The sequence below is a fragment of the Astatotilapia calliptera genome, chromosome 23 (assembly GCF_900246225.1).
Source record: "Astatotilapia calliptera chromosome 23, fAstCal1.2, whole genome shotgun sequence".
Classification (NCBI taxonomy): Eukaryota; Metazoa; Chordata; class Actinopteri; order Cichliformes; family Cichlidae; genus Astatotilapia; species Astatotilapia calliptera.
This window is the reverse complement of record NC_039323.1, coordinates 17523437-17540202: the sequence shown is the minus strand read 5'-3', so window position 1 is coordinate 17540202 and position 16766 is coordinate 17523437.

Below are 16766 nucleotides of genomic sequence, written 5' to 3'. Positions count from 1 at the left end.
CGGTTGAAGTAAAATAATAAATTTAACCCATATTTCCTAACTCAGGACACAGGAAATGTGTTTCGTTGAAGATGAGAGATGAAAATATCAACAACAGTCACATCCATTATGTTTAAATTGGGAAATGCTCACAGGGATTAATCAGAGAGTCAGACAGGATGGAAAGGAAGTGTTTCTCTTCAGCTGTCTTCAATTGCTCATCTCCAGCCTCTTTACAGCTGAAAATTAGAAGTTGGTGAGTATCAAAGTAAACGCCTGTGACTGTAAGGAGGGAGTAAACGCCACTTAATGTTAACACAAATAAAAATCTGTTCTAAAAAATTTCAGTTCACACAAGCACTGAAATCCACCTTTAGTCACAGACAAGATTAAATTTTTGCCTTTTGAAGATGATCAAACAAGTTTAAAGAATCTTAGACATTAATTTTCTGCTTAAGCAACTTCTTGAAATGACCTTATCAACCTGTAGCATTTCAGTCTGGTGATTAAGTTTGATCACTATACTCAAAGACACAATAGTCTATATCAATACCTACAGGGAGTGCAGAATTATTAGGCAAATGAGTATTTTGTCCACATCATCCTCTTCAGGCATGTTGTCTTACTCCAAGCTGTATAGGCTCGAAAGCCTACTACCAATTAAGCATATTAGGTGATGTGCATCTCTGTAATGAGAAGGGGTGTGGTCTAATGACATCAACACCCTATATCAGGTGTGCATAATTATTAGGCAACGTCCTTTCCTTTGGCAAAATGGGTCAAAAGAAGGACTTGCCAGGCTCAGAAAAGTCAAAAATAGTGAGATATCTTGCAGAGGGATGCAGCAGTCTCAAAATTGCAATGCTTATGAAGCGTGATCATTGAACAATCAAGCGTTTCATTCAAAATAGTCAACAGGGTCGCAAGAAGCGTGTGGAAAAACCAAGGCGCAAAATAACTGCCCATGAACTGAGAAAAGTCAAGCGTGCAGCTGCCAAGATGCCACTTGCCACCAGTTTGGCCATATTTCAGAGCTGCAACATCACTGGAGTGCCCAAAAGCACAAGGTGTGCAATACTCAGAGACATGGCCAAGGTAAGAAAGGCTGAAAGACGACCACCACTGAACAAGACACACAAGCTGAAATGTCAAGACTGGGCCAAGAAATATCTCAAGACTGATTTTTCTAAGGTTTTATGGACTGATGAAATGAGAGTGAGTCTTGATGGGCCAGATGGATGGGCCCGTGGCTGGATTGGTAAAGGGCAGAGAGCTCCAGTCCGACTCAGACGCCAGCAAGGTGGAGGTGGAGTACTGGTTTGGGCTGGTATCATCAAAGATGAGCTTGTGGGGCCTTTTCGGGTTGAGGATGGAGTCAAGCTCAACTCCCAGTCCTACTGCCAGTTTCTGGAAGACACCTTCTTCAAGCAGTGGTACAGGAAGAAGTCTGCATCCTTCAAGAAAAACATGATTTTCATGCAGGACAATGCTCCATCACACGCGTCCAAGTACTCCACAGCGTGGCTGGCAAGAAAGGGTATAAAAGAAGAAAAACTAATGACATGGCCTCCTTGTTCACCTGATCTGAACCCCATTGAGAACCTGTGGTCCATCATCAAATGTGAGATTTCCAAGGAGGTAAAACAGTACACCTCTCTGAACAGTGTCTGGGAGGCTGTGGTTGCTGCTGCACGCAATGTTGATGGTGAACAGATCAAAACACTGACAGAATCCATGGATGGCAGGCTTTTGAGTGTCCTTGCAAAGAAAGGTGGCTATATTGGTCGCTGATTTGTTTTTGTTTTGTTTTTGAATGTCAGAAATGTATATTTGTGAATGTGGAGATGTTATATTGGTTTCACTGGTAAAAATAAATTATTGAAATGGGTATATATTTGTTTTTTGTTAAGTTGCCTAATAATTATGCACAGTAATAGTCACCTGCAAACACAGATATCCCCCTAAAATAGCTAAAACTAAAAACAAACTAAAAACTACTTCCAAAAACATTCAGCTTTGATATTAATGAGTTTTTTGGGTTCATTGAGAACATGGTTGTTGTTCAATAATAAAATTATTCCTCAAAAATACAACTTGCCTAATAATTCTGCACTCCCTGTAAATAAGCAAGTAAAATTCAGAACTTGCCAAAGGTTTCTGTATATCTACTCCAGGTACATATTAGAGCTAAGATAAGATAACCAAGCATGCTGACGTTACTTAAAAGCCCTCTTACAAATGTGATTACTTCTTTTCTGAAAAAATAACACAGCAGTGGTCAAAATGCCAATTTTAATCATTTTTATCATGCAAAAACACAACTTTTTCAAAATACCTTGCAGTCCTGTGAAAAACTAACTATACCTCAGTGTTTCCATGGGAATTTAAAGGGTAAGTAGCAGCCACATGATGCTGATTTGAATGCACTTGATGAAAAGCAGAAGTTTTTTTCAGTTTGCGGGTCTGGAACCTTCAGGTGTGTGTTAACACGGTGCCAAAGAGAAAATACATCAGCAATGAATTAAGGGGAGCAACTGTTGCCCATCAGTCTGGGAAGGGTTATGAGGCTATTTCCAAGGAATCTGAAGTCTATCATTCTACAATGAAAAAAAAAATTTACAAATCAAAAACATTCAAGGCAGCTGCCAAACTTCCCAGACACGAATGGATATCACAAGAAATTCACCCCAAGGTCAAACTGTGCAATATTCAGAGAAACTGCAAAAAGTCCAAGAGCGAAAAACTGTACTGAGTGTTGCCGTTCTTCACAGGTTCAATGGTCGTCTTAGAGAAAGTGAACCTAAGAGAAGACGTCTTTAAATTTGGAAAAATGACTGAGGTCTGGTTGGACGCAACTGCAGACTCCACACTGAAGTCATTAAAGTGAGGGACGAGAACATTTTTAAGGGATCATATTGTGTTTTTAGCCCCTTCTCAGATCATCCATCCTCATATTACCCACAAACCCCCTCATCCCCCAGTGTCACAAATTCAACCGCAATTCCAGTTAGAAACACCAGCAGTGATGTGACCGATTACATCAGTTTTCCAGTTCTGAAACCACCAAAGAAGGGAAAATAGTGACGACTTCTCAACTCTGTGACCAGAAAAGTGGAGGTTTGTTCACCATGAACGAGGAAGAGAGAAAAAAATCAGAGCAGGAAGTCTCGTCAGAATAAGAGCACCATGTCAGGTCTGCTGTAATTCCACCTTGTGATGTAAGACATGAACGCTCTCTCTGGATCACTAATGACAAATGGGACAACTGGTTGGTGAGGTAATGCCTGGTTCAGAGAGGCTGAAACAGAAAAAAACCGTGGGAGAGTTTGTCATTCACGACATGTTGCAGAGGTTGGTCAACATGTCAACAGCTGCACAGTTTCTTTAATCTGAATCAGTCTGGTACCAAAATGCAACAATAAACTTTTCCTTGTGTTGCTTGTTGCTGTTTATTTGTTGCTTTTGATTGTTGCTGTTTCCTGTGTTGATGATGATTTTTGTTATGTTTACTGCTGTTCAGTGATTCTTGCTGTTTGTTGTTCCTTTTTCTTGTGTTGTTATTTGTTCCTTTCATCATGTTATTATCATTTGCATTGTTGCCGTTCATTGGTTATTGCTTGCTGCGTTTTGCAGTGTTTTCCTGTATTTGTGTAGCTGTTTTATTGCTTTTCTATTTGTTGTTACTGTTCATTGGGTTATAATCATTTATTGCTTCCATTTGTCGTGTTTTGTCGTGATGTTGCTATTTTTCTTGCTTGTTACTTTTTGACATTTGAGGCTTTTGATTCTTGGCTGTTGTGGTTGTGTTGCTGTTGTTTCGTGTCTTGTTGCTGTTTTTCGCAATGTTGTCTTTTACTGTATTTACGTTTTAACTTTAAGTTGTGCTGTTACATTTTGTTGCTTTTTTAATAAATTTGCTTTTCATTGTTTTGCTTTTTGCAATCTGTCACTTCATTCCTTTGTGTAGTTTCTTTGTTGATTTCTTTTTGTTACCGTTTGTGTTGTTACTTTCAACCTTTGAATGTTCTCTTGCAATTTTTCATGTCATAGATGTTATTGAGAATGTTGATGCATGTAGCTTTGTTGATATTGACATGGGCTGCATCATATTTTCTTGTTTATAAGTGTTATATTGCATTGTTTTTATTTGTTGTGATGTTGCTTTCTGCGTTTAGAAAGACAGCGCTTGACCTGCTGTGGTTTGTGTACCAAGCCAGTGGATGTGTTTTTTATATAAGTGAGGCTAGTTATTTGTGTTTTTCATCATTTTTTTTCATGTTGGTGCTTTTTGCTATCGTTTTTGTTCTGTTTTTACCTTTCACTATCTAATACTTTTTTTTGCATTGTTATCGAGTTATTTTGTGTTGTTAGTTATGTTGCTATTTTTTGCTTCTGTAAATTGGATACTCTGTTTTGTAATATTTTAATGACCTTGTGGTTGAAGCCCTTTGGTTGAATCCTTTGGATTTTTCCCCTACGAGTGTTCAGAATTGTTAGGACAAAGGAGCATTTTCATCACAAACTCTGCTTCTCTGTTGTGATTTTTGTTTATTCGCATGGCATCGCATCAGGCTCCAGACTTGATCTGAGAAAAGAAGCACTGCATTCGCCTCGATCTCCAGGAAATTGAGATTTTCTGGTTTTAAGCAGGAAAGGCGAGAAGCGTGAGAGAAGGCAGCTGCATGCATTTTGAGGGATTTCAGACACAGTTGTAGCTGCATACAAACGTGTTGCATGTTCATAAAACAAGAATTTTTGCAGCGAAACGTGAGAGACTGTAAAATCATTTTGAACTTGCTACAGTTTGTAATTTCAGAGCCCCCAAAACAACATGGCAACTCTCCAGACTTTTTCACTTTCATTTGACATCCTGCAAGTTTTCAATATGTCTTTAGTAAACAAAAGTAGGTTTTTCAAGTTTACATTTGGTTAAGAAAAAAAAGAAAGAAACATTTCCAACAGAAATCACAAGAAAGAAACAGACATCCGCAGGTTTGTAGAGCTCAGTATCATTTCAGCTACTAATGAGGGTACTTATCAGGCTCACATTTAATAGAAAACAAGTAGAACTGAATAATTATACAATTAATCAGCCATTTAGTGATCAGGAAAATAATCTTTTAATCATTTTCAAGGAGACTACCAGGAAATCTTTAGTGTTTTATGTGGATTCTATCACAGACAAACTAATATTTATTGATTTAGGACCAAATAAATAATAAATCATTTCTGACAGACCATGGACTGGACAGTCTGTCAGATCCATTTCTACTTTGCAAATCTCATAAAGAATATCTTATTTAAGACGCTTTAGCCCATCTACATTTGCTGCAAGCTACTTTGTGACCCACCTCTACTGTAAGCTTTCTACTTGTGCTTTTTCTAATTCAATCAATGACATGCATTTTCTTACTAATTCTGTTTCTCTCCTAACTTTCCTCATTTCTCCCAGTTTTTGCATAGAAAATCCAATTACATTGAAGTTTGTGAAGTACCTAATCTATTGGACATCTTGAAGTGTATGAGGGACACTTGGAGTTCCACATTCAACTGAATAACTTCACGCTTTATTTTAATTACTGAATCACACTTAATTTGTGATTTGCTGCAGGTTGTAGGCAGTAAATCATCTCACATAAGTTAAAAAAAAGTTCATGAATTGGGTGAAAATTCAAAACGTGGCATTTTTTAAAAAGTTCTCTTTGTTGCACCATCAGCTCAGAAGACTCTCAGAAACATGGATAGCGTAGACATAAAACGTTCCCCCAATTTCAAAGTTGTGCTGACTGTAATGAAAAAAAAACACAATTTGTGCCCATGTACACATATTCACTTTTCATGGCGTTTTCACATATTGCCATAAGGCTGTTTTGGATGGAAGGTGAGGTTGCAAACCAGAGACCCATTGCCAGATATAAATGACTGAAAACAGAAAATGTCTTCTTGAAACTCTAGTCATCTACAGCAGCAAAAGGGGCTTATTTTATTGTTAAAGTGAAAACTTTCATCAAAAAGTCAGTTATTCTCATGTGCTTCTTCTGACCAAACTTTCAAACATTTCATTTTAGACAAAGAAGAACACTGGTGAACAAAGGTTTCTGCACAAAAAATGGATAATTGTTTATTAAAAGGGTTGGCGTGTACAAATGTGCAGCATTTTAGTCCAGCCATCAGGTAGCCATATGACTCACAGTGAAATTTTTGCCCAAAATGCTGTGCTGAAAAATGTATGGTTATAAACAGTTCAACAAAAAATCCTAATAATGTTCTATCCAAAAGAGTCAATCAGATACAGCAACCCCAAAGTACCCTTATCCATTAAATGGAGCGAAGGAAAAAAAAAAAAAAAAAAAGGTAACAAGACCCCTATATGTTCATGAAACCAAGACCTTAAAAAATCCAAAATGAGGTGAAATGTCCTGTTTTCTGAAACCAGTAGAACCTGCTGAGAAGTCAGGAAATGAGGTCACTCGTGTGGACTCTATTGAGACTTTGCAAAACTTTGATCTGTGAAACTCACGAAGGACAGAAGTTACATAACTGTGCATAAACTAGCCGAGAACTACAGGTCACAACTCGATCGTTTCACATGGAATAAAAGCTGCAGGAACTCTTTTACTTTCTAAAGTTTTCCAGGAGTTCTTGATAGAAACATGTTAATGAGAGCTCCAGAAACTCAGAGTAAGTCTTATTCAAGATGTGAGATAGTTAAATTCCAAATTGATGTGTTGCAAAAGGACTGAAGGAAATGAAAAAATTAGAAACTCCACCAGAAGAAATTGTGCCTCAGAGGTCACTAGTAGAGATTGCTGTAACAGCCTTTGTTCATGCAGTATAAAGCAGAGAAGTTAGCTTACATTAACTGCACTGTGAGTTAAAAAGAATATATATTGGAATGTATAAATTAATTTGTTGTTTTACTTCATTACTTTTCAGATTAGCGATATCTGTGACTGACTTTACTAAAAATGGTCTTTCTGTTCAAATAAACTGCATCCTAAGTTGAATTTTGTGGAGACTTTATGTTTTCCTAGGTAGCATGTTACTGGATATAAAGTTGACATTCATGCAAGGTGGAGGAGGTCATATACATCAAAAGCTGTACTCTCAGTCCCGAGTCCTAAATTAGAGTCCAGCGTGACAGTTTTGAGTCTCTGATTTTACTTTGGTATTAGATTTTCTATTTTAAATCTTTTTTACTAGAAGCAATGCTAATTTTTTTACAGATCTACTCATGAGTTTCTCTCAGTAGTTTACATGGAACACCAACTTGTCTAATAACACTTGCTAAACAATTTTACCTCCAGCCAACCAGTTGGGGAATACACAAACATTTTTCTGTTGCAACGTGTTACAGATACCGGGTGGCAGCACCTGTAGACAACTGTATATGTGTCCTGTAAACAGAAAAGAAATGATCAGACAGGGAGACGTGGCTTGCCGTTTCCTGAATACTCCACCATTATTTATTCAAATTCACAATTATGCACTCCTTTTATTACTTTTACAGTATTACAACTGTGTATTTACTTATTCTTAACATAGCTCACACATTCTCCATATGTGTTACCAACTGTTACCAACTAGACTAAAGAGAATTAACACATTCCAATGTTATAAACATGACCAATTTTCTTGTAAGACTTGGTTCAAAATGAATTCCAACAGGACAAATCTATAAATCTCAAATAGTTTGAAAGAATGGTGTAATCAGCACCATCTTGACATGTGCACTGAATTCACGGAAACACTTTATGGCAGAAAACAAGATACTAAAACAATACAGAATAACGGGGGAGCCGATCACTAACATCACAGAGCATAGGAGGTGTGCGACCCAAACTAACATGCTAACCATAGCATGCTGCTCAAGCCGTAAACAAATATTTACAAAAGTCTAATTTACTGTACTACACAATGTTGTACGCTTTCACTTTCCAACCGTAATGGTTAATCTATGGTATATAATAAATGCGATTGCTATTATATTCTATTTCGGGCACGATACAAACCTGTAAACAGGAAAGAAATGATCAGACAGGGAGACGTGGATTGCTGTTTCCTGAATACTCCGCCATTATGAGAAAACAGCGCAGAGCATTCGCGTCAGGCTGCTAACAACAGGCCAAACCATGGTCTCACACTGCCACCTACTGGTACAAAAATGGAGCGTCCGCTACAAATATCCCAGGGTAGTTAGTTACCTGTTAAAATTACTGTAGTCATTTAGGGCATTCCCAAATGGAAATATCACTTACATTGAAAGTGAAATTACTTAAATTAATTCACATAAATGTGATCACACATTAGTGGGTATCACAAACGCAGGGTTGCCAGGGTTGTTACCTACCAGTCTCTTGCCTGTGTGACCGAGGCCCAACAGACTCATAAAACACAAGAATTTCACTCACCAAAACCAACCAAACCTCTGAAATGGGCTGCATTACACAGCAAGCCATAATATTAGTCAGATAATGTATCAAACATGCTCTAATGTTTCTCATCAGGACTGATCAGAATAATAGTTTTTAACCAGGATCTTTAGCATTTTGATCAAGTCGCAAGTTAAAAGTTACAGTGCACCAGATACAGGCTTAGTCCAATTTAGAGTAAATACAAAAATCAGATCAGACTCAGCAAACCCTATAATTGTGATCAGAAAAATTTTATTGCTTTGTAACAAATCATGTTACTGCTTCAGATTTAACACCCTTCAATGTTCTTGAATCCAGCTATAATTCTGGTATTTCATCCAAACTCAAAGGTGGATTTTGTAAATTTAGATACATTTTATTGTCACCAAAGCTAATCAGGAAATTAAACAGCTCATCAGCAACCAATGAAACATCCTGAAAATGTGAAATCACAGCTGCTTTTTATTTCTGTCGTCAGGCAGCAGATGTGAAAAGGATGGAGGTGTTTTGCAGAGCAGGTAAACTATCTGTCACAAGTATTTTTCCTCTCAAGAACAACAGGAGCTTTAATTTTGTGAATTAAAGAATTGTGAAAGCTGAGTTGTGAGAGAGGGCAAAGTCTGCAGGACCTCACAGTGATGATGAGCTCCATATTAAAAACACGGCAACTCTGAAAAACGAGAGCCATTACTAGCGATGAGTATCAGAGTGGAAAGAAAACATCCTGCTGAGGAAGAGATTAACCTCAGAGGAGAGTAACAGAGTTTTAACATTTTCTAAATGTGAGTGAAAGGTCACAGAGGTCTTCAAAATGTGTAAAATGTCAAATACTCTCTGCCAGAGGTTCTTGATCAGGTTTTAGGGTTGTAGTTGTTGCAGAGCTAATTAAGGAGGCTTTAAAAAAGTAGCAAAGTGACCACAAAGTGGTCTCCTTAAATGCCTCTGAGACCACCTTAAGGCTTAAATAACATCAATAAAAACATTGTTAACATTCTAAATTCCATCCAAAGCCCTGATAAATAAAAAATCAAAAGTCCATGAGTAGTAATACAATGGCACTAGTCCAATATGGCGGCAAACCAAACCGGTTTGACAACCCGTTTGACCGGTTTCGTGCGTGTGCGCATGCGCGTTCAGGTGTGGAAACACACAGGGTGTCAGAGAGGTTATATGAGTTTAAAACGTAAAATAATTTCTTTCTCATCACATAAAAAGAAAAAAGAAAACAAAAATATTCAGGAATTAGAAAAAAACATCAAATCACTAGAAGAAGCCTACGCGTCCCACCAAGATCAGGAAACATTGAAAAAAATACGCAAAACAAAACTAGAATTAAATGAGATAATTGATAAAAAAAACAAAATTCTTAGTACAAAGACTACGCCTACAAAATTATGAACATGGTAATAAATCCGGTCAATTTCTAGCAAACCAGCTAAAAATAAATAAAGAAAAAACAACTATATGTGCTGTTCAAGATTCATCTGGGAACACAATATATGAACCGATACAAATAAACAACATTTTCAGGGATTTCTATAAAACGTTGTATTCAACACAAATAAACCCATCTAAAAAAGAAATTGATCAGTTTTTGGACAACATAACTCTTCCAAAATTATTGGACACTCAAGCAATGGCACTGGATTCACCACTGACACCAGGTGAACTCCAGGAAGCCCTGATAAGTATGCCCAATAATAAGGCTCCAGGTCCAGACGGCTTTCCTGCAGAATTCTACAAAGAATTCTGGTCGATTCTAGCACCAGTTTTCTACAGAACGTTGCTGGAAATTAAAGAAAAGGGCAGACTTCCATCAAATATGAATTCTGCAAACATTAATCTCCTGCTAAAACCAGGCAAAGACCCTGTATATCCCTCAAGCTATCGTCCAATATCCCTTATAAATGTAGACCTTAAAATAATCTGCAAAGCTCTCTCAAAGAGACTGGAGAAAATAACCCCCCTCTTAATTCATCCTGACAAAACTGGTTTCATAAAAGGTAGGCACTCATCAACAAATACACGTAGATTACTTAATTTGATAGACTACTCATACAGTAAAAACCTAGAAACTACAATATTCTCTTTAGACGCAGAAAAAGCATTCGACAGAGTTAACTGGAAATTTCTATTTGCAACTTTACACAAATTTGGTTTTGGATCTTCTTTCATAAACTGGTTAAAAATATTATATAATTCCCCAACAGCTTGTGTTAGAACAAATGACCAGACATCCTCCAACTTCTGTCTCTTGAGGGGCACCAGGCAGGGATGCCCACTCTCCCCTTCACTGTTTGCAATTTTTATTGAACCACTAGCAGCAGCAATTAGACAGAATTCAGTAATTAAGGGCATAAAATGCAAGAACGTGGAACATAAAATCAGCCTTTATGCGGATGATGTGTTACTCTTTCTCCAAAATTCACAAACCAATATCTCTGGGGTGATTGAATTGATAAACTCTTTTGCAAGAATATCAGATTACTCAATTAACTGGTCAAAATCTACAGTCCTACCGATTAATTGCTCCTTCCATAATTCCTCTTCTACACCACTGCAATCGGGAAATATAAAATATTTAGGTATTAATGTTTCTCCCAAGCTTGCAGATCTAACTAAATTAAACCGTATCCCACTTTTAAAGAAGGTAGAAGATGATCTGGCTAGATGGAAATGTCTACCCATATCACTCATGGGAAGGGTTGCCGCTATAAAAATGATGGTCTTACCAAAAATAAATTATTTATTCTCAATGATCCCAACTAAACCACCACAAGATTGGTTCAGATCGCTAGATTCATGTATGTCCAAATTCCTTTGGAAAAATAAACCTCCTGGGGGGTCATAGTTTGGTCCCGCCTTCACTGTTGTGATTGGTGTGGGGGTAGGGACAGGCTTAGGGCGTCGGGGGGTTCCCCGGAGGCATCTTCCTTGGGGGGCTCAACCCGGGGTAGCGGTCATGTCCGGTTAGGGGCTCTGTTGGCTCTCAGGTGACTGTTTCCTCGCGGCTGCGTGCAGCGGGGCTAGGGGAGGGTCTGTGCTGACGGACGTGGGTTACTGACCTGGTAGCCTGGCTGCCCCTGGGTGGGTCCGGGATGGGCGTGAGGTTCTGGGGGCGCTCCGTCTCTGGGCTGGGACCCGGACCGGGCCTCGGGGGCTTGGGTCCTGGTTGGTGTGTTGCCGGGGTTGTGGGCGGGTGGGTGCATGGGGGCCCAGCCCTGGAGCAGGGTGCCGCCGGTGCATCGAGCCACCTGGGGGGCTCTTCAACTGGTGGGGGAGATTGTCACATCTTGCAGGAGCTTTCCTCTCCTCAGGAGCTCCCTCTGCAGGAGGGGGGGATACAGGAGAGGTGGAGGAAGATCTCAGCCTGGGTGTTTATTGTCTTATGTAGTCTGGAAGATGAGTGGATGGTGGGGTGGGTGCAGTTTTCTCTGTGGTGGGGTTGGGAGGACTGTCCCGGGCTCTGTGGGGCCGGGAGGCGCTGCTGCACTGGGCCCCGGTCTGGATGGGCCTGGGCCCCCTTTCCCTGGCGGGTCGCGGAGTATGGGGGTGCCTACTGGGGTCAGCGGGGGAGCTGGCATCAGGGAGGGGTCACTTTCCCCTCCCTTCCTTCCCTCCCCATCTCCAGCTGCCTCCCTCTTCCCGCTCCACCACAACCACCCACACATGCAGGACCTTGGAGTAGGGGTATGTCACCAGGGTGCAGAGGAGGCTACCCCCCCCCCCCCCGTCCCCTTCTGGCTGCCTCTGCCTCAATTTTATCCCACAACTTAGACATTCACATTACCTACACTCTCATTACACATACATATAGGATCTTGGGGGTGGGCACGATACACGGAATCTAAAGTACCATCAGGATGTACACCCCACCCCTGGCGTCGTTGCCCACCTCTCAATTTTAAATACACGTAGACATTGAGGGCTAGCAGGGGGGACCATGCGCTTACCTCCTGCTCTCTGGCAGGTAGCTCCATGCCCTCCTGGGTTTTAAATGCACCTTAGAACACAAATGCATCAACACTACAATGAGCGGGTGGAGGGAGGTTTGGAGTCTCCTCTCACCCCCATTCTCTGCGACCTGCTGGAGCGGGGGGGCTAGGAGGAGGAGTTGGCCGTCCGACTGCGGTCTGGAGTGTGGGGCCTTCCTGCTGCTGCGGAGTCGGGGCGGTCTGCCTCCCCCCACCGCAGGGAAAAGGGTAACACCACCTGGGTCTGGGTGCAGTTCCCCCCTCCAGGGGCAAGGGTACCTAGACCCGGTTTGTAGAGTACGCTTGGGGAGTGTGATCGTGTGTACAGCGTCTCTTTATGTCTGTCTCCACGTTGGTTGAGTGTGGAGTAAGTGCATATGAGAGCATGAGGGTGGGAATGGATGTTTGTATATGTGTGTGTCTGTATGTCTGTGTCTATATGTCAGGTTGGGTGTCAGGCGTCACCTCTCTGGGGACATCTCAGGCCCTCCAAGGTTTGGAGGCCTATCTCCCCCTACCACCACTTCCCCTGCCAGTGGCGGACCCCCTCAGACATCGGTGCATTGGTGGTTCTCTGTGTCCGGGGATGGGCGTCCAGGTACACACCGGCTCACTCCTTGGCGGCCGCTTATCGGGGCCTGGAGCCTGGGGCTCGCTCGGGCCACTTCGGAGGTAGGGTGCCCCCGGCCTCTCGGCCTGGGGCTCGGTCACTCAGGCGTGGCTGACTGCCGGCGGAGCTCACGGGTGCGTCACTGCAACTCCCCCTGGCTTCTGCTCCGCAGCTGCTGGGTGAGCCCTCATCTGGGACTCTCCTCAGCTCTTTCTGGGACAGTGGCGCGGCTGCCCCTCTGTTGGTCTTCCTTGGTCTCTCGTGTTCTGGGGGCCTCTGGATGTCTGGAGTTTTGATCTCCTCCATACCTGCTTCATGCCCTGGAGGACGGGGCTGTGGCCCCCCCACACCCTCTAGCAGATTATTACAAGAAGGAACCTTTTAAAAAACAAAAAACAAGCGCGTCCATGCTCACAGGTGTACACACGGGTGATCACACCCACAAACTACACCCTTTTTGGCTCCTACCTCAAAGCACACTGTGTTCTGTTGATCTTATGTGCTGCACAATGATGTTTAATATTTGGTATTTGCTGTCATATTCCCATATATCATTGTGATGTTGTTTGTTCTGTTGCTCTTGTTCTCTTCTGCTTGTTTTCTTTTTTCTTTCTCAGCAGGTGACCCAGGTGATTGATATATGCATTTTTTTCTTCTCTGCCCGTTCTGTTGGTTTTTGTCTTTTGCCCTTCTCCCCCGTCCCTCTTCTCAGCTGTTTCTCTTTCCCTCTTTCTTTCTCCCCTTCTTTCTCCCCAGTCAAGTCTGTCCCGTATTCAGTAAGTGAAAATAAAAGAAACAATAAAAGGTGAATCAAATGGACCATTACGGCAAGGCTGGGATGGTCAATTTGGTAAAGTAAATCCGTTGGGCATCTTTCTTTGCCTTTAGACAACAATTCTGATGGCAAAAGAGCCAAACGGGACAGGCAAAAAAAAAAGAAAAAAAGAAAAAAAAGAAAGAGAGGTTATATGAGTTTATGTTTTTTTAACTGGGTTTTAATTTAAACAAACCATAGGGTTTTTAATTAAACTATTTTATCACTTTGGTGTGTCTCAACATTCAGTTATGCTGTTCTTAAGAGCAATTCTTTGTTTTTGTGTGGAATCGGTGGAAGCCGTTTTGCTTCACAGTGTGCATTAACAAAGCTGGAATGCTTTTTATTTACATCTAGTCAAAAGTGTTGGTAACAGTGTTTTAATCACACTAATTTTGTGATTCTGACAATGTCTCAGCATGCAGCGATTTTAAAAATGGCACAAATGAGAATTTCTTCTGAAAGGGCAATGTCAGCCTGTTCACAAGTGTTTCATTTAATCAAACCACTAGTTTTTAATCTAACTAGTTTTTAGGCATCTACTGGGGTTTCTTTCACAGGTTGATGCGATCATTTTATTTAAAAATCGGGATTTCAGAGTGTTGAACTAAGAGGGAGACAGAGCCAGCTAGTTTTTTAACACAGTAAATGGTCACAAATAACATTCAGCCCTTTAGAAAATTAACGCTATTGGACTACTTCTAAAACACGTTGCACACGATGTCACCTTTTCCCCCAAAGCAGCCAGTATCGCTCTTTCAAACTAATTGTGTTTTAATCACACTCATTTTGTGATTCTGATGTCACAGCATGCAGTGATGCAAGCATTTTATTTATTTAAAAACGGATCAAACGGGAATTTCTTCCGTAAGGGGGTTCATGGTTTCAGAGTAGTTTTTAACACAACAGATGGTTGCAACTAACATTCAGCCCTTTAGAAAATAAATGCTGCAGTGATACTTCTAAAACCAGTCGCACAGACCCGCTCCATCTTTTCAACAGCCGGTTAATTGTTTGAAATTGTTCAGGATTGCAAAAGCCCAACGCGGGTAACATTTAATTGTTGTGATTCCATAGGAAGACAAAAGATAGATGTATCACTTATTTGTTGAGAGTACCATGCGAACAAGGGCCCAACCTATTGTTTAAAGTGGCCGGTATCGGCTCTTTTTGTAATTCCTCGAGAAGGTAAAAGCTCCGCAGATGTACCAGTCGCGCAGGGTCTCGTATATTTTCTGAAGTAGCCAGCAACAGCGGACCCTTAGGCCTATCTTGGCCAGTTACACCGGAGCTCAGCAACTGCGTGCCCCACCCTCATTGTTTTAAACTTGCACAGCAAGGTGATGCCCAGCAGGTGTATCGCCCCCAGACTTATCGGCCCCCCATCTATTGGTTTTGGAAGCACCCGGTCCTATATGAAGCGTTCCTCAGCGCCGGTGCAGACCATCTTCTACCCACACAGAGCGTTTCTGACAGGCTGGCGTTGCTTATGCATAAGAGAAAAGCAACAATACAACACGGTTCTCTGCTCCAAGACATCCACAGTCCTTTCACACCGTAAGCATGTATGTTATAGCCGGCGCTTCATAAATGTCTGTTTGGCAGCGCAGATTGTTCAAACTGTTTTTAAAACGTGACTCATTTGTTGTCCAAAAAACATTTCCTCTGAATTTGCAAAGTTACTGATTTAAAAATATATATTTTTAAATATTTAGCTGGATGTCAAACATATGATAGACTCTTGAGCATATTTATAAAGCAAAATTCACAGTGGTATAACCACAAAAGATGCCCAACTGTGCACCATTGCACTCTAATGCAAGCCCTTAAACTGTATGCTGATAAGTGCCTCTATAGCTGAAAAGAGTCTGCATCCATAATTTGTGGATCTACTGATTTGTTTTTAATGTGGCACTTTTTTTTTCACGAACTGCGGATGATGAAATCCTCTTTATTTAAGAAAGTGTCCCTAAGTTATTGCTGCTCATACTTACTGAGTTCCCTAGCTACTTCTTTACTATGTCAGTAAACTTTTTGAACAAGGCAGGCATCGTAGCTTTAAAGACTGTCACAGGTAATGGGAAAATACGGACTCAGTCGCGGAGCTCTGGATGCAAACGGGCTGGTCCGGACCGGCCTAATTTGAGAAACATGAAACACGCTGTGTACCTTCATGTTCCGCAGGAGGGCCAGCTGGACAGTTACTGGATTCAGGACGGCTTGCACAGAAAAGGGTCCAAGGAACCGGGTAGCCAGCTTCTTGGACTCGGTCCGCAGAGTGATGTTCCTAGAGGAAAGCCATACCTGCTGGCCCACCCAATAAGCCGGAGTAGGGACGCGGCGGCAGTCAGCCAGTCTCTTATTCTGTGCGCTCGTACACAGTAGGCCGCTTGAGTCGCCGGCCAGATCCGTCGACAGCGCCTCATGTGATGTTGGACGGAAGGCACGGCCACCTCTCCCTCTGTGATGGAGAGGAGTGGGGGTTGGTACCCCAGGGATGCTTCGAAGGGAGAGACGCCTGTAGCGGCCGACGTGCTGGAGTTATGGGCGTATTCGGCCCACGCCAACTGCTCACTCCATGACGACTGTTTGGAGGAAATAACGCAGCGCAGCATGGCCTGCAGCTCCTGGTTCGCTCGCTCTGTTTGCCCATTAGTCTGCAGGTGGAAACCAGAAGACAGGTTGACCTGGACCCCCAGCTTGCCATAAAACATCTTCCACACCTGAGAGGTAAACTGGGGCCCACGGTCAGAAACATGTCCAGAAGAATGCCGTGAAGGCAAAAAACATGCCGGGTTAGGAGCTGGGCAGTCTCTAGAGCGGTGGGAAGTTTGGTAAGGGCAACAAAATGGGCAGCCTTAGAGAAACGGTCAATGATGGTGAGTATAACAGTTTTACCAGAGGATGGAGGGAGACCAGTGATGAAGTCCAGAGCGATGTGCAACCACGGCCGGCTGGGGACAGGCAGTGGTCTA